Source organism: Schistocerca serialis, chromosome 3, assembly GCF_023864345.2.
Source record: "Schistocerca serialis cubense isolate TAMUIC-IGC-003099 chromosome 3, iqSchSeri2.2, whole genome shotgun sequence".
NCBI classification, from domain to species: Eukaryota; Metazoa; Arthropoda; class Insecta; order Orthoptera; family Acrididae; genus Schistocerca; species Schistocerca serialis.
Genome location: NC_064640.1, coordinates 265,018,371 through 265,042,625, shown reverse-complemented (window position 1 = coordinate 265,042,625; position 24,255 = coordinate 265,018,371). Strand labels below are relative to the sequence as shown.

Genomic DNA, 24,255 nt, shown 5'->3' with positions numbered 1-24,255 from the left:
ATCAAACTTAAGAAAGACACTGAGGACAGACATACCTCTAGTGAATTCATTAAAGCACAATAAAGGTTTGAAAGTGACTGAAGAATATCAAAATTTTTTTCTTAAACATGGAAAATATGTAACACATTGATAAAAAACTTGTTTTTGTTTCTATTACAAAGGTACAGGGAAAGAAATGCATTGTTAGTGCAATGAAAGGACATACCCAAAGTGGAGTGGGGTCCAGGAGGTCCAGACCCCCCCTCCCCCCCCCCCCCCCTCCAAAAATCATTTAAATGAAATTACACACAATTTGGCTACTGTGTAGTGAAATTGAAAGATACAAGGGCTGATCAAAAAGTTTCCCTTTGAGGGCTTTGCTGCAGTGTATATGCAGTGTAGCACAACTCTCAGGCGGGTATACAAGTATCAGCATGTAGGCAAGAGATCAGCATGGCATTGGTGTCTATTCGACATGCACGGGATAAATGCAGAATCGTAAACCCTGGCAACATTATTACCAAACATGTCCACAGAGGACCAACATGTTATTGTTTTCTTGGCTGCTACAGAACATTTTACTGGTAGAAATCCACTGGAGAATGAAGAACTTGTGTGGGGGCAGCATGTCTATCGAAAACCATCATTGTGGAATTGTTCCACATGGGCTGATGTTGTGATACGCACATCCCCGTATTGCAAATGTTGCAATGCAGAAGTTAAAAATGTGGACACACTAATATAATAGCTTAATAACTTATCTATAGCAGGTTAATGTTGACACTGGAGTCATTATTTGGAGATGGGTAGTACTTTGTGATTCAAATATTTCAGTATTTCACAAGGCAGCAGAGCGGTAAACACCATTACAAATAACATTAAATTAATATTAGTGCATAACAATATACTTGGATTTTCCAGTATTGCCCAAAAATTGCATTGATCAACAAAAATATCCCCCAAACAACAATGGTTGCATTTCTTTAAAATTTTTACTCAAAGTTCTACCATTCTTAGCCCAAATGGCAAAGTATGGCCATTCTGTTCACCCGCACGGTGCCCGCTCGTAAAAACCAGTTCCGATACAGAACAAGGAGGAGGGGTTTGTGGAGAGCGGAAGTGGTATGTGATGACAGCACATTCAATAGTGCAGTCATTCCTAAAAGATTTTTTCAGTAGGCTACCTGCCTTTGTTTGATTCCACTGCACGCTGCATCCTCCCCCCCACACCACATTCATCCAAAATCTATTTATCCTCTTGTAATGCTATAATAACTAAGTCATCAATTTCCTGCACAATTACATATTAAAATATGCATGCATTTGAGTGCTATTAAATGACAAAACATGTACAATCAAAGGAAAACATGCAATATCAGAATTCCACCTTTGTTGTGATGCATTTTATTTTATTTGAAAAGAATGTACAACAACCAGTTTTTACAAATTCTCCACTGAGCAAGGTAGTTCTGTGCCTTGAGATGTTGAGCTAGGAATCCCTAGATTCGGGAGGTGAGGTGGTCTGAATCCATCTGCCGGCAGCCTTGAAAGTCAATTTTTGTGGTTTTCCATTTTCTGTTTAGGCAAATGCAGTGGTTGATCCCTTACTATAGGCGACAGCCAATTCCTTCCCAATTCCTTTCTTTCCTGACAGATTCCAGTTACTGTAAAGAAGCAGCCCCTCCCATTAAAAGAAAAGAGCTGCATCAAAGGCAAGACAAACTTCTCTTTGGAGACTTCCAGCACTAAAAGCCATATTTACTTTGGAAGGTGGCTGGCAAATGTAATTTTGTACTATGTATCTGTGCATAATGTTGGCTCAGTTGTGGAATGACGATACACCATGTCTTCAAGTTTCACTGCAAGAATGATGTTCTACTGTAAAATGTCTTATTCATAATATCCTTGGAACAGTGAGTCTAGCTGTCACAACTCTAATGTACTTGTAGATAAACATCATATATGCCACAACGTATGTTGTAAATCATAGAGGAGTTTATTAAAATCAAAGGCTGCGTAACAGTATTCTCACAGATGACACTCATTTATGAGTTAGCATATGTTAGAAGTCTAGTCAAAATTAATGCATGAATCAGTGTTAAGATCCCAAAACTATAGCTCATAGTATTTATGTATTCCATTTTGTTTTATAAATAAATTTGGTTGCTATAGTTTCAAGCTGACTGTTGAAATAATAATTTTAAAAAAGTTTTGATCACTTAAGGAAACTGACGAATTTTAATGAAATGAAAAATACTTTAAAAAATTTGGGACTGAATTAAGAAACATGGGATGCTTTGATGTGCTGAACAAATTTTGACTTGACTTCAGATAAGTCATAAATTTAAATACAAGATTGTAGTAGGAGAAAGACAGCTATTGTCAAAAGAGACTGAAACCTGTTTAACTTTATAAGTTATTCAATTCAATGTTAAACTAATTCTGCTCTGTGATGGTGAACCTTATATTAGAAGACTGAATTGTGTTTTGTTAGCAAAGAGGCAATACTTTGTACTTGAATTTTAATGCATTTAACAACAGAGTGACATTATCTATCATATTCCCAAATATAAAAGCATGCACCTTCTTAATGTCCTCTTTAACAAATCCTTGCTACATACTTGCACAATAGGGCATTGTATCTCAATGATATTCTGCCCTAAATATGAAATTGGCTACATGTGGAAGCCTCACATTGAGTCTGTTTTGTGAGACTCATGGAACTTTGATGCCATCATTAGCACCCTAATTCCAGAAATAACCTGGAGTAATCACTGACTCTTTTTGCGTCAAGAAAGTAAAGCACATTTACATACTAATAGATACTGCAAATATCAAGATTTACTAATTTCAAGTAGCACCACATCACTGTAGAATATCAGCACAAGCTTCATCAGTTTCTAACAAGCAGATTTCATTGAATAACTGAAGGAACTTTTTAATGACATATACTATAAAATATAATGTATTGCCCAGAAATACTATACAAAATTATTATACAACAGTATAAGTTATGTATTCACATAGTGTACTTTGATTTGTTAAATAAGTGACCCATTCATTGTGTTCTGCAGATCTCACAACAAAAGAGAGCTTTGAGGGCACTTGATAAAGCAACATATAAATTTCCTAAAGGCACAAGTGTTAAAAACTGTATTATCAGTATTATTTAGACTTCTGTAAACTATTTATGATCACCAAAAGTCAGTATAACATTGTAAAATTATAGGGAACTTCTTTAAGGTCCAAGCACAGAGGTAATGAATATATGGCACTGAAAGTGCCAGAAGCTGGTCAAAGATGGCATCTAAGGATAGGAAACACCAGTAGCTACCGAAAATCAATAATAAATTCATGAGGTTGCTTTCTTATGAAAGTGATGTAGCCACAAGCATTGTGTGGAGCAAAGATAATCTCAAACAATACAACAAATGAGGGATGGCAGAACACCAGGAATAGTGCAGGATTAAGTCTGAATTTCGAGAGGCCCGCATACTGGTGAAACAGCTGTCTAGCTTGAGGAGGAAGATCAGAGAGGCTATAGAAATAGCCAAGTGCTACTACAACATGAATAGAGCAAATGGTTATCTACTCTCAGCAGCTTGGTTGCCAGCAGTGACAGCTTTTCAGAAGGACAGCTCTCACAAAGCAACAGGCATGCGGTGGGCCACAGCGGCGGAGGGTACACAGAGTGCTGACGTGCCCTAGCCGATACTAGGCAGTTAGTACACAGCACTACACTGCAGTCACCACACAATTTACTATTCACCAATTTCCACCAATGGGAAGTAATAAAGGAAACTTAAATGGAAAACGCCTATTTCTGCCAATGACATGAAACATTACAAAGACCAATAAAAGAGCACCTAATACCCTTCCTCCTCACCCTCATATCCAATGTCAGCACTCCTCCACAGTATATAAGTAATTAAACTAGCATCCATTCAGCAGTTAGCAATACACCCTGAGGAAGGTGTCTTGCAGTAGCCCCAAAACATTGGAATTTTATAGTTGACAATGCGGTCACGAACCCAGAAGAATTTTATTGACTGAGCAAAGATAATCAGTTTAGAAAATTTCCAACCTGGTGTAAGACTTTTATATGCTACTGGTGTTAAAATAAGTTGTTAAAGGACAAATACTACCAATAATTGTGACTGAAGTGTTGAAAGAAAGTTTAGCAACAGTAAATTTTGAGGAATCTGAGGAGGTCTTGAATGACAAAATGTGGAGTGTAAAAGAAATGAATGGAAACAACAGATTTGTGTACAAGCATGTGGGTGGCCATGTTTAATTACTGGAGAAATAATTTACTAGATTCACAAAGGAACCCACAATAATTATGGGATATAAGTATGAAATGTGGCAAACAACACAAACCATTGTGTGACAATGCAATTTTAAACAGTGACAGTCTTGAATAAGTGTTTCATAGAGTTCTTGTGGCATCAGATTTGTATACAGTTTTGAACTTTCTATGACTTCCATGCACCAACCTACTGGGATTCTGTCATCAAGGAAGCCACTGAGATCAGAAGGTGTAACAACTTTAACCAGGACAGTGGCTACGTATTGAGCAGTACATGGAAACAGATACTCAATTTTGAAAGGTAACAGAGAAATCAGCTGAGTCATCCATCACCTACTGACACCAGCATTGTTACCAATGTCCTTTAGTCATAGACATTGATATAATCTTTAGTATTATATGTAAGTTCCATGACTTTGTGATGTCAGCATGATGTAATTCGGCCAATTAAAGAAAGTGCCTAATGGCCTACTGAAATTTCCTCACAATGGTGATGTTGGGAGTTGTCAGAAGCTCAAGACTGAATACATATCTTAAGTGGCAAGAACTCTGGGAAGCATATATTTACATACAATTTTGCTAAGACTCAACCAGAAAATAAATTGGATGGCAAGATGTGCAGACGCAAATACCTACACCAATATATATACTTTGCAAGCCACTTTCTATCATGTGGTGGATAGTACTACCAGTAATCTTATCATTTCCTCTTTCCTGTACTGTCTTGAATACTGTAAGAGAAGATCACTCTGTGAAAGACCATAGGATTGTGAAAATATACATAGTGAATCTCTTTCTTCCTTTCATATAAATTTACTGCCAATAAAAAATAAACTACCGGAGTTGGAACTATTTTGGAAAGAGCACCTTTAGCCCATGAGGCTCACAGAAACACAGACAGATGTTGGCTTTTGCAGCACTGACAGCCAAGGTTATGATCCCAAGACAATGTTTAGCAGGTCAGACTCAAGTAAACATAAAACTAAAATTTGAATCATATAATTGCTCCTCCTAACTTTTTGTGTCAGTGGTTTGTCTGCAGATAACAAAGGGAGCAAGCACTTCATCTGTCAATATTTATTGTTCTAGAATTAAGGAATGTGAATTATCTGAAGGGTAGGGTAAGTAGCAATCTAGAACTGTTTTCTGATGATGCTGTTGTACATGGGAAAGTATCATTGTTGAATGTGTGTAGAAGGATACAGGATGGCTTAGACAGAATTTCCATTTGATGTGATAAATGGCATATTGCTCTTAATGTAGAAAAATGTATGCTAATATATATGAGTAGGAAAAACAATCCTGTCATGTATGAGTACAGTATATGTGGTGTGCTGATGGACACAGTCACGTCAATTAAATATCTAGATGTAACATTGCAAAGCAATATGAAATGGAAGGTAGTAGGGTAGGTAATAGGGAAGGTAGCAGGGAAGTCGAACAGTTGACTTTGCCTTACTGGGAGAGTCTTAGGAAAGTGTAGCCCACCTACAAAGGAAACCACATATAGGAGACTTGTGCAACACATTCTTGAGTACTGCCTGGAGTTTGGGATTTCCACCAGGTTGGATTAAAGGAAGACACTGAAGCAAATCAAGGACACATTGGTCAGTTAATTTCATGTTCTATGGATTATTTTGCATGATGAACTGTAATGATGAGGACTGAGTCATTTTACATTCACATCGAGAATTAATTTGTAAACATGGCTACATGTTGAACACTTACAGCATTATTTATTTCTTTTGAACATATACAGATATGAGTTAGTAATTCCTACTTGCCACCTTTTACACACTACTATAATAGAAATCCTTCTACAGAATAGAAGGAGTTTTCAAGGAGAAACTTTTTTAGTTTGTTTCAAAATTTTACTTTTCTGCCTGTCAGACACTTCATATCACTGAGTAAGTGGTCAAAAATTTTAGTTGCAGTATAATGCACTCCTTTTTGTGCAGAGGACAACCTTAATGTGCAGTGATGAATGTCATTTTTCATTCTGGTATAGAAATTATGTACATCATTGTTCCTTTTGAACTGCAGTAGAGTAGCTACAACAAACTCCATGAAGGGAATAAATAAACTGTGAAGTACTAGTCAGAATGCCCAACTCCATTAACAGATATCTACTAGATGATTGTAGGTGAGCACCACATGCTATTCTTACAACATGGTTTTGAGCAATGTACACTTCCTTTCTTAAAGATGAGTTACCACAGAACATTATTCCATATGACATTATTGAATGAAAATCTGCAAAAAGTGCAAATGTGGCTGAACTAAGTTGTTTTATGAGTTCCAAACAGCGCTATTTATTATTTCTTCGCCATGTGCTACACTCATCACTGGTGTAGTATTCCTTGATGTGCAGAACTGAATACATTGTATCTTTTTAAAATTGTGGGTGAGACTATTCACAGAGAAACAGTCAATGATACTTTCAAGAGTATTGTTTACCATTTCTTCTGTTTCCATATGTATGCTTTGACTTATTCCAATACTAGTTTCATCTGCAAAATGAACTAATTTTGCTTGTTTATTATATGGCAGGTTGTTTACATATATGAGGAACAATAGTGGACTTAAGAGTGAGTCTTGTGGAACCCCATATGTGGTTTCTCCCCAGTCAAAATTATCTTGCTGGACTGTATTAGTTGAATTACTAAATAAAACTTTCTGCATTCTTTTGGTTAGATATTACCAACTAATGATAGTTGGCTATACCATCAATCCTATAAAACTATAGTCAATATAATCATCTTGAGAGAATTCAGCAGCTGTGTATGAGTAGATATTTAAGATAATTCTCATTTATTGTTTCATCTTACATGCACAACAGAAAAGAAAAAAGTGTGCAACTGAGACAGAACAAAACATGAGAATTATCTTAACCATCTGGTCCCACAAAACTTTAATTTATATGGGAGAATTCTGTGATTCACTCAGTCAAATGCTTTAGATAGATCACTGAAAATACCAGCTATTTTGTTATCTAGTTGTTGAAACATTTTGCGAGTGAACATATAAGTGATGTTCTCTGTAGAGCAACTCTTCTGAAACCCAAACTGTGATTTTCTGAGGATATAATTTTTGTTAAGGTGAGACACTATTCTAGAATGCATCACCTTCTCAAAAATTTTGGAAAATGATGTCAGCAGTGAAACAAGCCAGATTAAAGGTTAGGTTAGTGTTTTTTAATGTCCCGTCGACAACGAGGTCATTAGAGACGGAGCACAAGCTCGGATTAGGGAAGGATGGGGAAGAAAATCGGCCGTGCCCTTTCAAAGGAACCATCCCGGCATTTGCCTGAAACGATTTAGGGAAATCACGGAAAACCTAAATCAGGATGGGTGGAGACGGGATTGAACCGTCGTCCTCCCGAATGCGAGTCCAGTGTGCTAACCACTGCGCCACCTCGCTCGGTGCCAGATTAAAGAAAGACATCAATGGCATACCTCGGTCTATCTGGAAAAATGTCTTGAGTTAGAGATGTGTTACATATATTAGATAAGACTGGGCTTATTTTGTGGTTACAAATCTCTAGCGCTCTATTGGAAACATCATCAAAACCAAAAGAGCTTTTATTTTTGAGAGAATGTATAAGTTTCTTAATTTCAGAAGGAGCAATTGGTGATACATTCATAAGACTGAATTTTATGAGTGTTACTTTTTCAACATACTGATGTGATTTTTCTCTTGAACTGTTTTTCTACTACATTTAAGATATGATTGTTAAATATATTTGCTGCCTGTGACTCATCATTTATACTCCTACCATGCTGTTCAATAGTTGTATTATGCTGTTCTGTAGCTGGTTTTCCTGTCCCGCATTTCATAACATTCCATGTAGCCTTAGATCTTATGTTAGAATTACTGATTTTTAACATTATGGACATGTTCCTTGATCTTAATAACTTTCCTTACTGATTTTTGGTAGTTTTTGTAGTGTTCAAATACTGCAGGTCTCTACATTTTCTTACCAACAGATATATTGCTCTTTTCCTTTCACAAGATATTTTAATCTCTCTCGGATCCATGGTTTTTTACATGGCTACTTAATGTCCTTTCTTACTGGAGTCACATTCAGGGTGTAGGTTAGCACCTCCATTTTTATAGAGGAGAAATGGAGAAAGGAGGAGTTGCCACATTCATCAGAAACTGTCATAAATTTAAGAACATAGACATTCATAAATTTTGCTTAGAACAGCATGTGGAAGGATGTGCACCAGAAGTAGAATTTCATAAAAAATCCTTCATAATATTAAATGCATATTGAGCACCTGCAGGTAACTTTAATCTGTTCATAAACCACCTTGAAGCTGTACTGGCACATTTAAAAACCAAAAACAAAGAAATTGTCATTGCTGGTGACTTCAATGTAGATCTCCTTAAAGACTCTCCCAATAAGAACTTATTTGAGTTAGCAACTCTATCATTCAACTTAATTCCCACTGTAAAGTTCCCAACTAGTGTGGCCAATTGCTCACAAACAGCCATTGAATATCTTTATAGAAAAGTCCAATGAACGAAATTATATTAAAAAATCAACAGTCAAGGGCCTCTCAGACCATGAAATGTAGTTCCTTCTGTTAAATGTTAATACTGAACAGGATATAAAATCTGTTAAATCTGAACTCAAGAGGGTAATCAATAAGCCAAAAATTTATTATTTTAGGACACTCCTTAGAGACATTAACTGGAGTGATGTTTACAGTGCTCATGGCCTGAATGAAAAATATAATGCTTTTGCTAATAAAGTGCTTACCGTATTTGAACACTGTTTTCCCCCAAAACCAACCAAGCTTAGAGCAAAGTCTACAAAGAAGTCATGGATTACCCAAGGAATAGAGCTATCTTGTAAGACAAAAAGAAAACTGTATCTGTCAATCCGAAATAGTTCTTATGTTGATGATATAGTGCACTACAAGAAATACTGCAAAATATTAAAGATTGTAATATGGACATCAAAGCAAATATATTACAAGGAAAAAATAGTCATAACAGATAACAAAATAAAGAGAATATAGGATATAGTGAAGGAGGAGACTGGTAGAATCAGACATGAAGAAGGGCAAATAGCATTAAGAGTAAATGATACATTGGTGACAGATGTGTATATTGTAGCTGAACTTTTTAACAAACATTTTATAACTGTTACTGTAAAGATCTGGTTGTCAGGTTCTGTAGATGCAGCCATGGGATACCTCAGACCAGATGTTTCAAGTAACTCCCATAATATGAATTTGACCCTCACTACCCCAGCAGAAGTAATGTCCATCATAAAAAATTTTAAAATCAAAAACATCTAGTGGGTATGATGAAATATCAACAAAGTTAATTAAAGAAAGTGATTCTGAGTTAAGTAACATACTAAACTATCTGTGTACCCAGTCGTTCATCAGTGGAATATGAGGCATGTTTTTTAAGTAAGATCCGTTCTGTTGTAGACACTAGTAGTTTGCACACATACTGCAATGAGAGCATGCGTCATGTACAAGCATGCCTCGGGAACAACTGCACTCAGTTTCAGCTCTGTAGCTAACCTGTATGTTTCTGTTCTGTGCTTTCAAAATGTTTAAGACTATCAACTTGCCCGCGGCGTGTGAGGTTCGCTCAGTGATACAGTTTTTGTCAGCAAGGAACCTGTCTTCTGCAGAAATTCATCGACAGATTTGCGAAGTGTACAGTGATACTTTTGTGAGTGAAAGCAAGGTGCATAAGTCAGTACGAGAATTCAAAGATGGCCATGACAATGTCCATGATGAGGATCACTCCAGTCACCCTTCTTTGATTATAGACGATTTGGTGGCTTCTGTTAAAGTGAGGATTCGTGAGAACAGGCGATTCACAATAACAGGTCTCTCAAACAAATTTCCTGGTGTGTCAAGATCAGTCTTTACAACATTGTTTCTGAACACCTAAAGTTTAGGAAACTGTGCTCCTGTTGGGTCCTGAAACTCCTAACAGAGGACCACAAAAAACAAATATTTGAGTGTGCGATGAAGTTCTTGACTCATTATCACAAAGAAGGTAACAGCTTCTTGAGTCAGATCATAACTGGAGATGGAACATGGGTTTTGCACATCAAAATCAAATCAAAGCAACAGAGCATGGAATAGAGACACACACACTTGCCTGTATCTACATCTACATCCATACTCCGCAAGCCACCTGACGGTGTGTGGCAGAGGGTACCTTGAGTACCTCTATCGGTTCTCCCTTCTATTCCATTCTCGTATTGTTCGTGGAAAGAAGGATTGTCGGTATGCCTCTGTGTGGGCTCTAATCTCTCTGATTTTATCCTCATGGTCTCTTCGCGAGATATACGTAGGAGGGAGCAATATACTGCTTGACTCTTCGGTGATGGTATGTTCTCGAAACTTTGACAAAAGCCCGTACCGAGCTACTGAGCGTCTCTCCTGCAGAGTCTTCCACTAGAGTTTATCTATCATCTCCGTAACGCTTTCGCGATTACTAAATGATCCTGTAACGAAGCGCGCTGCTCTCCGTTGGATCTTCTCTATATCTTCTATCAACCCTATCTGGTACGGATCCCACACTGCTGAGCAGTATTCAAGCAGTGGGCGAACAAGCGTACTGTAACCTACTTCCTTTGTTTTCGGATTGCATTTCCTTAGGATTCTTCCAATGAATCTCAGTCTGGCATCTGCTTTACCGACGATCAACATTACATGATCATTCCATTTTAAATCACTCCTAATGCGTACTCCCAGATAATTTATGGTATTAACTGCTTCCAGTTGCTGACCTGCTATTTTGTAGCTAAATGATAAAGGATCTATCTTTCTGTGTATTTGCAGCACATTACACTTGTCTACATTGAGATTCAATTGCCATTCCCTGCACCATGCGTCAATTCGCTGCAGATCCTCCTGCATTTCAGTACAATTTTCCATTGTTACAACCTCTCGATACACCACAGCATCATCCGCAAAAAGCCTCAGTGAACTTCCGATGTCATCCACAAGGTCATTTATGTATATTATGAATAGCAACGGTCCTATGACACTCCCCTGCGGCACACCTGAAATCACTCTTACTTCGGAAGACTTCTCTCCATTGAGAATGACATGCTGCGTCCTGTTATCTAGGAACTCCTCAATCCAATCACACAATTGGTCTGATAGTCCATATGCTCTTACTTTGTGCATTAAACGACTGTGGGGAACTGTATCGAACGCCTTGCGGAAGTCAAGAAACACGGCATCTACCTGTGAACCCGTATCTATGGCCCTCTGAGTCTCGTGGACGAATAGCGCGAGCTGGGCTTCACATGACCGTCTTTTTCGAAACCCATGCTGATTCCTACAGAATAGATTTCTAGTCTCCAGAAAAGTCATTATAATCGAACAGAATACGTGTTCCAAAATTCTACAACTGATCGACGTTAGAGATATAGGTCTATAGTTCTGCACATCTGCTCGATGTCCAGAAAGGTGAAGGCCAAACAGAATCTATCCCAGCGCAAAATCATGGCATAGACATTTTGGGATAAGCATAGTGTTTTGTTGGTTGACTTCATGCAACGAGAGTGTGCAATGAAGTAATTGACTCGTTATCACAAAGAAGGTGATGGCTTCTTGAGTCAGATCGTAACTGGAGACGAAACATGGGTTTTGCATATCAGACCCAAATTGAAGCAACAGAGCATGAGGGTCATGCACATGCATGCAAAAGCATACTGCCAAACCCTGAGGAAGCTATGCAGAGCGATTCAAAACAAAAGACAGGGCATGCTGACAAAGGGAATTGTCCTTCTCCATGACAATGCAAGACCTCACACTGCAGGTCAGCCCCGCGATTTATTGGAAGTTTAGGATGGGAAGTTTTAGACCACCCACCCTACAGTCCTGATCTTGTGCCGAGTGACTACCATCTGTTCCTCCACCTCAAACAACACCTCAGTGGCAACCATTACAATGATGATGATGACGTGAAAGTGGCAGTGAACTCTGGAGCAGGTGGCAAGTTTTAATGAAGGGTATTTTAAAATTGGTTGAGAGGTATGCTACATATTTCAACAAACTTGGCAACTATGTCAAAAAATAGAGTGAAGTATGTACTTTCTGTAAATAAATTTCCTTTTTTGAAATAACTTTTCATTGTGTACTTATGTTCAAATGGACCTTACTTAAAAAACATGACTCATATTTCCTGAATGGTTGAAATATGCTGAAGTTAAACCAGTGTTTGAGAAAGGAGATAAAGAAATAGCATCAAATTTCTGTCCAATTTCAGTTTTGCCAGCATTCTCAAAAATTTCAGAAAAGAATATGTACAATCAGCTTTGTAACCATCTTATCACAAATAACATACCGTCAAAGTTGCAGTTCAGATTTCGAAAGTGTTCTGATATTGAGAAGGCTATCTAAACTTACAGTGAAAATGTACTTAATTCATTAAACAAAAAATTGCAGGCAACTGGTATATTTTGTGATCTGTCAAAGGCATTTGACTACGGTATGTAAATCACAATATCTTTTTAAGTAAGTTAGAATGTTATGGTGTGGAAAATAATTTGATGCTAAATCACAGTAATACTCAGTTTTTACAGTTTCTAACTCACAATTCAACAAGAACCGATATTTTGATCAGACAGAATGGGCATATTATAAGCGAGATGAAACAGTTCAAGTTACTAGGCATTCAGATAGATAGTAAGCTTTTGTGGAAAGCCCATGTTCAGGATCTTGTTCAGAAACTAAATGCTGCTTTATTTACCTTTAGAACAGTGTCTGAAATAAGTGACAGTTCAACACAAAAAGTAGTTTACTTTGCATATTTTCATACGCTTATGTCATATGGTATTATTTTTTGGGGTAATTCTTCTGATTCAAAAAGGGTATTTTTGGCTCAAAAAAGGGCTGTTCGAGCTATATGTGGTGTAAGTTCGAGAACCTCTCGTCGACCCCTGTTCAATAGTCTGGGAATTCTGACATTGCCCTCACAGTATATATTTTCTTTAATGTCTTTTGTTGTTAGCAATATTAGCTTATTCCCAAGAGTTAGCAGCTTTCACTCAGTTAATACTAGGCAGAAATCAAATCTGCATGTGGAATGCACTTCCTTGACACTTGTGCAGAAAGGAGTGCACTATTCTGCTGCATCCATTTTCAATAAGATACCACAAGAACTCAAAAATCTTAGCAGTAGGCCAAACACTTTTAAGTCTAAACTGAAGAGTTTCCTCATGGCTCACTCCTATTCTGTTGAGGAGCTCCTGGAAGAGCTGAAAAATTAAGCAAATTCCAGTGTTACATTGTTGATTTTCTTTATTTAAACTTACAAATTGTCACCTGAATATATTTCTTATATTTCATTTTATTTGTTTCTACTATCGTGTTATAATTTCATGTACTGACTCGTTCCATGACCATGGAGACTTCTCCTTAATTTGGTCACATGGAACAAAAAAATAAATAAATATTATGGTGTAGCAGGAAATGCTGCAAAATGGTTCAAATCTTATATCTCTGATAGGAAACAGAGTGTGTTATTAGGAAAGAGATGTGTATAAAGTCTCAGGCATCATCAAACTGGGAACTAATTACATGTGGGGTCACACAAGGTTTCATCTTAGGCCCCTTACTTTTTCTTGTGTATATCAATGATCTATTGTCAGTAACATTACCAGATGCCAAGTTTGTTTTGTTTGCCGATGATACAAACATTACAATAAATAGCAATAATACAATAAGTAGTCTTAGAAAGGTCAGCTAATAAAATATTTGTTGACATTAGTCACTGATTCCGAGACAATTCTTTGTCACTAAACTTTGAAAAAACACACTACGTGCAGTTCAGAAATTGTAAGGAGTGTCCCACAAGTATATGCCTAACATATGATGACAAGCAGTTGGAAGACGTGGACAGTGTTAAATTTTTGGAATTAGAGTGTGATAATAAATTCAACTGGGATGAGCACACCACAGAGCTGCTGAAGCATCTAAAGAAATCTCTGTTTGCAATGCAAAGTCTGTCAGGCATAGGGGATATAAAAATGAAAAAGCTGGCATACTATGCTTACTTTCATTCCATAATGTCATACGAGATTATTTTTTAGGGTAATTAATCAATTCAAGCTAAAGTTTTTTGGGCACAAAAATGTGCAATAAGAGTTATATGTGGTGTAAACTCAAGAACATCTCGGAGAGGCCTGTTTAGGGAACTAGTGATACCAACTACTGCTTCCCAATATATTTATTCCTTAATGAAATTTGTCATTAAAAATATATCACTTTTTCAAACCAACAGGTCAGTTCATGGAATCAGTACTAGAAATAAGACTAATCTTCACAAGGATTTAAAGTCACTTACTCTTGTACAAAAAGGTGTACATTATTCAGGAACACATATTTTCAATAACTTGCCAGCAGCCATAAAAAGCTTAACGACCAATGAAATTCAGCTTAAGAGAAGCCTAAAGGATTTATTGGAGGCCAATTCCTCCTACTCGATTGATAAATTTCTCAGTAGAACCAACTGATTTTTTGTGTGAGTGTGTATAAAGTACAATCTAATTTCTGCACCATTTCAGTTCAGTAATGTGTTCATTGTAAATAAGTATTGTTTTTTTTAAATTGTAAATTCAGTGGATCAATGTGATCTTTGTAAATGAGTGCTGTAAAATGATCCTATCATACAGTGTTCATGTAAAAAAAAGGATCCAATGGGAGCACAGTTTCCTAAACGTTAGGTGTTCAGAAACAATGTTGTAAAGCACTGATCTTGACACACCAGGAAATTTGTTTGAGAGACCAGTTATTGTGAACCGCCTGTTCTCACGAATCTTCGCTTCAACAGAAGCCACCAAATCGTCTATAATCAAAGAAGGGTGACAGGAAAGCAAAAAGAAAAGTTCTATGTTCAATCAGTATGAAGATCAATTTTTAAACTCCCACTACAAAAATTGTATAGGTTAAATACCTACACAGATTATATATCAGCAACTGCAGAAAGGAGGTCAAAAAACAAAGCAGGTTCCACTACAAATATTCTGATACAAATTTACAATATTCTTCCACCTAAGATAAAAACTATTTCATCATTCTCACTCTTCAGCAAAAACCTGGGAGGCATTCTCATTGGAACTCCACTTTTAATCAGTATCAAAAACATCAGAACATGTGAAGTACAAAGTATATGAAACAAGAAAGAGCAAAATCTGATACTGCCAATAGTGGATGCTCTTTTATACACAAAGCCAAAAATGATTTATTTACTGCATTACTACTGTTAAATTTTCTGTATTTTGTCAAAGAGTTAGTGTATGTATGTATATGAGTGTGTGTGTGTGTGTGTGTGTGTGTGTGTGTGTGTGTGTGTGTGTGTGAGTATTGAGTATGTGTGTGTGCATATTTTTACACGATACTTATTAATGATTAATGTATCCCACAATCCATAAGAAGTTGGATGAAAGAATAAATAAGTGATGTTCATCCATTATAATGATGTAAAGACACAGTAACAAACAAACTAAAATCTATAACTCTACCATCCCTGTATAGTTTCCCCTGAGGGACTTTTCATTAGTGATTTAGATGGAAATGCAACATCCACACAATGAATGCTTGATAGGGAAACAATTTGCTATTGTATAATATTTCATATATAGAAATGTGTGCTCCTTTCTCCAGGCTCTATTTACAAAAGGCTTTTTGTAGTACTGAAAAACTTGACCACTAAGATTTTGAAATTTCAGCTGAAACACTTCTTAATAGTATCCAACTGGTATCCAAACAGACTCTAAGAAATTTTTGACATAGTGCTTCATTTTAAGTAAAACAACTGAATTTTTTTCAGTACTTCACCTTCTCAATTATGTGAATCCAGCCCTTTCCAAGTAGCAGGGGTATGCTATTCCCAGATGGAATCTGCTTGGCCGATTAAATCAATAGCGGGTCAATGTGGTGGCCAGCACGGATGTGGTCTTTAAGCAGTTCCCCACAACCCACTAGGTATATAGTGGGGTGTTTCGTAAGTTCCACCTCAGATATACGCTACACAAACATTTAGAACACTTTCTCACACTTGCACGTAGAATTTACTCTATGTGAAGACAGATTGCCTACACTGCTTCTGTCCTGGGTGTGAATAGGACACTGCTGACCTTCACTGTTTAATCTCCTTATACGCTTAGCCAGTATCAGCATCCACAGTTTCGTATTGCCTGTCTGAAATTATGTAAAAAGAGCGATTGTATTTGCTGACATGTCCAGTTACCACAGATTGGGAACAGGGGAGAGGGGGGGGGGGGTATAGTCACATCTGGGTCCTTAATATTTTTTCTGTCATCAGCCAACATTCCAGTTATGTAATAGTGCTTTAGAGTATTTTGGTAGTCACTGTGTGGGTTACTAACAGGAGTGAATCTAATGTTAATATTTGTGTGACATCATATTTTATATTCCTCCATGATGAGTTTTGTTTTATTCCTATTATGCAGCTTCTTAATGTGATCCTCTGCTTTCTGTCTTGAAGATAAGATTTGAACCATGTAGGAGGGATGCCATTAATGCTACAACATTTTAGGGTGCTGAGCAGACTTTTATTGTTGACACAATCAAAAGCCTCAGCTAGGTCATAGACTTCACATCCACATCAATAATTTGTAAACGATCTTATGGCAAGTGGCAGAGGGCACGTTGGTGTTTATCATTCTCCCACTTCCTTGTTGCATTCATGAACAGTGCATAGGAAGACCCCAAATGTGATGGAATTTTTCAAGTTTTCCCATAATGGTCATGCAAGATTTATAAAGGAGAAATTAATAAGTTGCTTAACTCATCCTATAATGTATACCCTCATAATTTTAATAGTAAACCATTTCATTATGCATGATGCCTCTCCTGTAGTGTCTGATAGTGGAGTTGAATGAACACCTCTGTGATATCTCACATTTACTAAACAAACCAATGATGAAATGTGTTATTTTTCTTTTAAATTTCTCCATATTCACTATTAATTACTCTTGGAAAGGCTTGCTGACTCATGAGCAATGTTTATGAATCAGTCAAATGAAGTTTTGATAAAGAACCTTTCTCATGGGTGAACTGCATTCCCTTAGTAATCTTCCAGTGGATCTCAGTGTGCTATCTTCCTTTCCTACAACAAGTTTTATGTAGTTGCTTCACCTTTAAGTTGTCCCAGATGCATGCTCCTACATTTTTTAAGGATGTGATTACTAATAGTTATGCCAATAATATAAGCAAAAGAAAAGTATCTTTCACATATTAATGTACAATACAGAGGATTTGTTTCTGTCAAAGGCAAGCTCCCAACTCCTGCAACTTTCAACAATCTGAATGACTTACTGAATTTGATATGATCTTCTAGTATTTTTTTCTTACCTCTATACAACACATAATCAAGCATAATCCTCAAACAAGCTCATGGAGCCTACAGTGTTATACAACAGATAATTTATGAACCAATACACTACGAGAAGGAATAATTCTATAACAGTTTCTTTGAGTATGCCTGAAATTCATAGGCAGTTAAGAATTTCTGCTGAGAAAAAAAAGTCAGTACTCATATTCTACTAAAGGTCAGTTTCTCAAAATGCATTGAAAAGGCTGGAAGGAATCAAATGAGTTGGTTATACAGGTGATTTGCTTATATCAATTTTGGCAGATAGTTCTTAGTATGACACATTCAAGATCGTTAGGATGACTGACTCGAGTCATAGTCTGATTACAAATTCAGTGCAAATATTTTCCTGTCCAGTCAGGACAAGATTTTATACTATGAAAGAAAAATCATCATAGCCAATCGAATTACACAGTTTCATTAATGTAATGACTTTTGTAATGTCCTTAAGAGCTTGTATTGTCACAAGCTGGCATGCTGCAGGTCATCTGTTCAAACCCTAACACCAGCAGTTATCGGATGCTGGTGAGGACAAAATGAAATGTCTGAAAGGATCTGACTGAGTTGCAAATACAACAGATGGTATGACATGATGTGTTTGACAAACGTATACTTTTACTTGGATGGCCGAGTCTAACAATGGTTTCAAAAACAGCAAACAGAAAATCAATGGCTGAGACAAATTGCAGACTGAACTGAAGAAAACATTTGGTGGCAGTCTACAGCAATTCCACTTAGTAGAAATACTGCAGGTGAGGACCCACTGTCATGGCAAAACAACAGAGTCATACATACAGAATGTTTGGACCCTTTGCAACATTGTGAATACAAAGACAACAATATCACATTTAATAGAAGGAGTCAGAGAAGACGTGTATCAAGATCTTCCAGTAAATAACTTAACAACAACAGAAGAATTCAACAAGTGGAGCCAGTGAATCAAAAGAAATGCAACAGACAAAAAGAGTATGATGAAGGAGGTGCAAATGGCTCTTGAATGCAGTCCCTATGGGTGTGGTTATAAGAGAAGAGATACTGCAGTTTATGGCAACCAAAACTGTCAGACTGAGTACACAAGAAATTGCAGCCATGAATATTGAGCCCATACGTCAGAAGGTGATAAAGTGAATTGGAGGCAAGATCTACATCTACATCTACGTGATTATTCTGCTATTCACAATAAAGTGCCTGGCAGAGGATTCAATGAACCACCTTCAAGCTGTCCCTCTACCATGCCACTCTTGAATGGCATGCAGGAAAAACGAGCACTTAAATTTTTCTGTGCGAGCCCTGATTTCTCTTATTTTATCATGATGATCATTTCTCCCTATGTAGGTGGGTGCCAACAGAATGTTTTCGCAATCGGAGGAGAAAACTGGTGATTAAAATTTCATGAGAATCTTCTAAGTGTTCTACCAATGAATCACAGTCTTTGGTTTGCTCTACCCACAATATTATCTATGTGATTGTTCCAATTTAGGTTATTTGTAATTGTAATCCCTAGGTATTTAGCTGAATTTACAGCCTTCAGATTAATCAAAATTTAGCTGACTTCTTTTTGTAGTCATGTGAATAACTCCACACTTTTCTTTATTCAAGGTCAATTGCCACGTTTCACACCATACAAATATCTTATCTAAATCATTTTGCAAGTCATTTTGATCATCTGATGACTTTACAAGACAGTAAATAACAGCATCATCTGCAAACAATCTAAGACAGCTACTCAGATTGTCTCCTACGTCGTTAATATAGATCAGGAACAATAGAGGGCCTGTAATACTTCCTTGGGGAATGCTGGATATTACTTCTGTTGTACTCGATGACTTTCCAACTATTACTACGAACTGTGACCTTTCTGACAGGAAATCATGACTCCAGTCACACAAATGAGGTGATACTCCGTAGGCACGCAGTTTGGTTAGAAGACGATTGTGAGGAACGGTGTCGAAAGCCTTCTGGAAATCTAAAAATATGGAATCAATTTGACATCCCCTGTTGATAGCACTTATTACTTCATGAGTATAAAGAGCTAGTTGTATTTCACAAGAACGATATTTTCCAAACCCCTGCTGACTATGTGTCAATAAATCGTTTTCTTTGAGGTACCAGCTGCTCACACAGCCACAAAATTCAGGAACACTAGGTGAAGCAACCATCTATGGAGGTGAGACCACCACAGATGAAAATCCTCTGTGAATGACAGTTACCAAGATGACAGGAAATATCTTCAACAACCAACCAGTTCAGGCATTAGTGAACTCAGGGGCTTCTTTTCCTGTAATTTTGAATGCTTATTATCACCAGCTAAATAAGACAACATTCTGTAATACGCAATCAACAATGCAACAAGAATCAGCTTAATTTTTCGAGGAACTCCTCAACAGAATAGAAGTAGTGACTCTTCAATTTCAATTTGAAAGCACATGGATTACTGCTAAGATTTTTAAATTCGAGTGGCAGCTTATTGAAAATTGATGCAGTAGCATACTGCACACCTTTCTGCACAAGAGTTAAGGAAGTCTGATCCAAACAAACATTTGATTTCTGCCGAGTATTAACTGAGTGAAAGCTTCTTATTCTTGGGAATAAGCTAATATTGTTAACAAGAAATGACAGTAAGGAATACATATATTGTGAGGCCAATGTCAAAATACCCAGACTCATGAACAGGGGTTGGCAAGAGGCTCGCGAACTTACACCAGTTATTGCCCTAACCACCCGCGTCTGAGCCAAAATATCCTTTTAGAGTGGGAAGGGTTACCCCAAAATATAATACCATACAACATAAGCAAATGAAAATAAGCAAAGTAGACTAATTTTTGTGTCAAACGATCACTCACTTCAGATACCATTCGAATAGTAAAAATGATAGCATTGAGACTTTGAACAAGATCCTGAATGTGGGCTTTCCATGACAGTTTACTATGTATCTGAACACCTAAAAATTTGAACTGTTCAGTTTCACTAATCACATGCCCATTCTGTGAAATTAAAACATCAGGTTTTGTTGAACTGTGTTTTAGAAACTGTAAAAACTGAGTCTTACTGTGATTTAGCGTTAGTTTCTTTTTTACAAGCCATGAACTTAAACCATGAACTGTGCTATTAGAAACCGAGCCAATGTTGCACACAACATCCTTTACTACCAAGCTAGTGTCATCAGCAAACATAAATATTTTAGAGTTACCTGTCTACATCTACATCTATATGATTACTCTGCAATTCACATTTTGGCAGAGTGTTCATCGAACAACAATCATACTATCTCCCTACCATTCCACTCGCGAACAGTGCATGGGTAAAATGAATGCCTAAACCTTTCTGTTCAAGCTCTGATTCCTCTTATTTTATTTTGATGATCATTCCTACCTATGTAGGCTGGGCTCAACAAAATATTTTTATATTCAGAAGAGAAAGTTGGTGACTGAAATTTCGTAAATAGATCTCGCTGCGAAGAAAAACGTCTTTGCTTTAATGACTTCCATCCCAACTCACGTATCGTATCTGCCACACTCTCTCCCCTATTACGTGATAATACAAAATCAGCTGCCCTTTTTTGCACCCTTTCGATGTCCTCTGTCAATCCCACCTGCTAAGGATCCCACACCACGCAGCAATATTCTAACAGAGGACGAACGAGTGTAGTGTAAGCTGTCTCTTTAGTGGACTTGTTGCATCTTCTATGTGTCCTGCCAATGAAACGCAACCTTTGGCTCGCCTTCCCCACAATATTATCTATGTGGTCTTTCCAAATGAAGTTGTTCGTAATTTTTACACCCAGGTACTTAGTTGAATTGACAGCCTTGAGAATTATATTATTTATTGAGCAATCGAATTCCAACGGATGTCTTTTGGAACTCATGTGGATCACCTCACACTTTTTGTTATTTAGCATCAACTGCCACCTGCCACACCTTACAGCAATCTTTTCTAAATCGTTTTGCAACCGATACTGGTCTTTGGATGACCTTACTGGACGGTAAATTACAGCATCATCTGCGAACAACCTAAGAGAACTGCTCAGATTGTCACCCAGGTCATTTATATAGATCAGGAACAGCAGAGGTCCCAGGACGCTTCCCTGAGGAACACCTGATATCACTTCAGTTTTACTCGATGATTTGCCGTCTGTTACTATGAACTGTGACCTTCCTGACAGGAAATCACGAATCCAGTTGCACAACTGACATGATACCCCATAGGCCCACAGCTTGATTAGAAGTCGCTTGTGAGGAACTGTGTCAAAAGCTTTCTGGAAATCTAGAAATATGGAATCAACTTGAGTTCCCTGTTGACAGTGGCCATTACTTAGTGCAAATAAAGAGCTAGCTGCATTGCACAAGAACGATGTTTTCTGAAACCATGCTGATTACGTATCAATAGATCATTCCCTTCGAGGTGATTCATAATGTATAAATACAGTATATGCTCCAAAACCCTACTGCAAACTGACGTCAATGATATAGGTCTGTAGTTCGATGGATTACTCCTATGACCCTTCTTAAACACTGGTGTAACCTGTGCAATTTTCCAATCTGCAGGTACAGATCTATCGGTGAGTGAGCGGTTGTATATGATTGCTAAGTAGGGAGCTATTGTATCAGTGTAATCTGAAAGGAACCTAATTGGTATACAATCTAGACCTGAAGACTTGCCCATATCAAGCGATTTGAGTTGCTTCCCAACCCCTAAGGTATCTACTTTTAAGAAACTCACGCTAGCAGCTGTTTGTGTTTCAAATTCTGGAATATTCCATTCATCTTCCCTGGTGAAGGAATTTTGGAAAACTGCATTCAATAACTCCGCTTTAGCGGCACAGTCGTCAGTAACAGTACCATCGGCACTGTGGAGTGAAGGTATTGACTGTGTCTTGCCGCTCGTTTACTTAACATCTGACCAGAATTTCTTCGAATTTTCTACCAAATTTCGAGACAATGTTTCGTTGGGGAACCCATTAAAGGCATCTCGCATTGAAGTCTGTTCCAAATCGCGCATCTGTAAATTTTAGCCAATACTAGAGGACATATCTTTTATATAAATAAGGAACAGGAGTGGCCCGACACTGATCCCTGGGGCACCCCCCACTTGACTGTACCCCACTCAGACCCCACATCACAGTCATTTTCAACATTGTGAATAATGACCTTTTGCTGTCTGTTGCTAAAGTAGGAGGTGAACCAATTGTGAGCCTTCCCCATATTTCATAATCGTCCAACTTCTGGACCAATATTTTGTGATCAACACAATGAAATGCCTTAGTTAAATAAAAAAAATATGCATAGTGTTCGAAACCTTTTGTTTAACCCATCCAGTACCTCACAGAGAAAAGAGAATATAGCATTGTTAAATGACTTCTAAAGCTGAACTGTACATTTGATAGCAAATGGTGGGATACAAAATGATCAATTACCCTTACATACACAGCCTTTTCAATAACTTTAGCAAACACTGATGGCATAGTAATAGGTCTAAAAATGTCTACATTATCCCTTTTTATAAAGTGGTTTTATTACTGAGTACTTTAATCATTCGGGAAACTGAGAATTTCTAAAGGAAAAATTACAAATATGTCTAAATACAGGGCTAATATGTGCAGCACAGTACTTTAATATTCTGTTGGGCACTCCATCATATCCATGAGAGTCCTTAGTCTTCAGTGATTTAATTATTGACTCAATCTCCTCCTTGTCTGTACCACAGATGAGTATTTCAGACATCAATCTTGGAAAGGCATTTGCCAAGAGAGTTATATGATTCCCTGTAGAAACTAATTTTTTGTTTAATTCACCAGCAATTTTCAGAAAATGATTGTTAAATGCTGTACATATATCTGATTTATCAGTAACAGAAATATTTTTTACTATGAGAACTCCATCTGTAGACCACAAGTGGCCCATTGGGACCATCCAACTGCCGTGTCATACTCAGCTGAGGATGCGGATAGGAGGGGCGTGTGGTGAGAACACTGCTCTCCCGGTCGTTATGATGGTTTTCTGTTACCGGAGCCACTACTATTCGGTCGAGTAGCTCCTCAATTGGCATCACAAGGCTGAGAGCACCATGAAAAGTGGCAACAACGCATGGCGGCTGGCATGGTCACCCATCCAAGTGCCGGCCATGCCCGCAGCACTTAACTTCGGTGATCTGACGGGAACCGGTGTATTCACTATGGCAAGGCCATTGTCATTTTTACTATGAACTGACTTTATATCGTACACCTTGTGCTGCTGACGAGACACTGCCTTCACAACTGACCATATGGTTTTAATTTTCTCCTGCGAATTAACTATTCTATTTGCATACCACATACTCTTTGCCTTCGTAATAACATTTTTAAGTACCTTACAATGCTGTTTGTAGTGGGCTACTGTAGCTTGATTGTGACTACTTCTGACATTTTGATATAATTCCCACTTTGCTCTACAGGATATCCTTATCGCACTAGTCAGCCACCCGGGCTGCCTATTACAGCTAGTATCCCATTTAGAATGTTGTAATGGAAAGCAACCCTCAAAGAGCATTAGAAATGTGTATAGGAAAGCATTATATTTATCATCTATGTTATTGGCACTATA

The 24,255-nt window shown here is 37.5% G+C and overlaps 1 protein-coding gene across 1 annotated transcript in view; it reads right to left on the bottom strand.

The window, feature by feature from the left end:
- LOC126470040 (acyl-CoA synthetase short-chain family member 3, mitochondrial) overlaps nucleotides 1-24,255 on the bottom strand; it is a 324,267-nt gene that overhangs the window by 53,486 nt on the left and 246,526 nt on the right. The gene's annotated exons all lie outside the window — the stretch shown is intronic.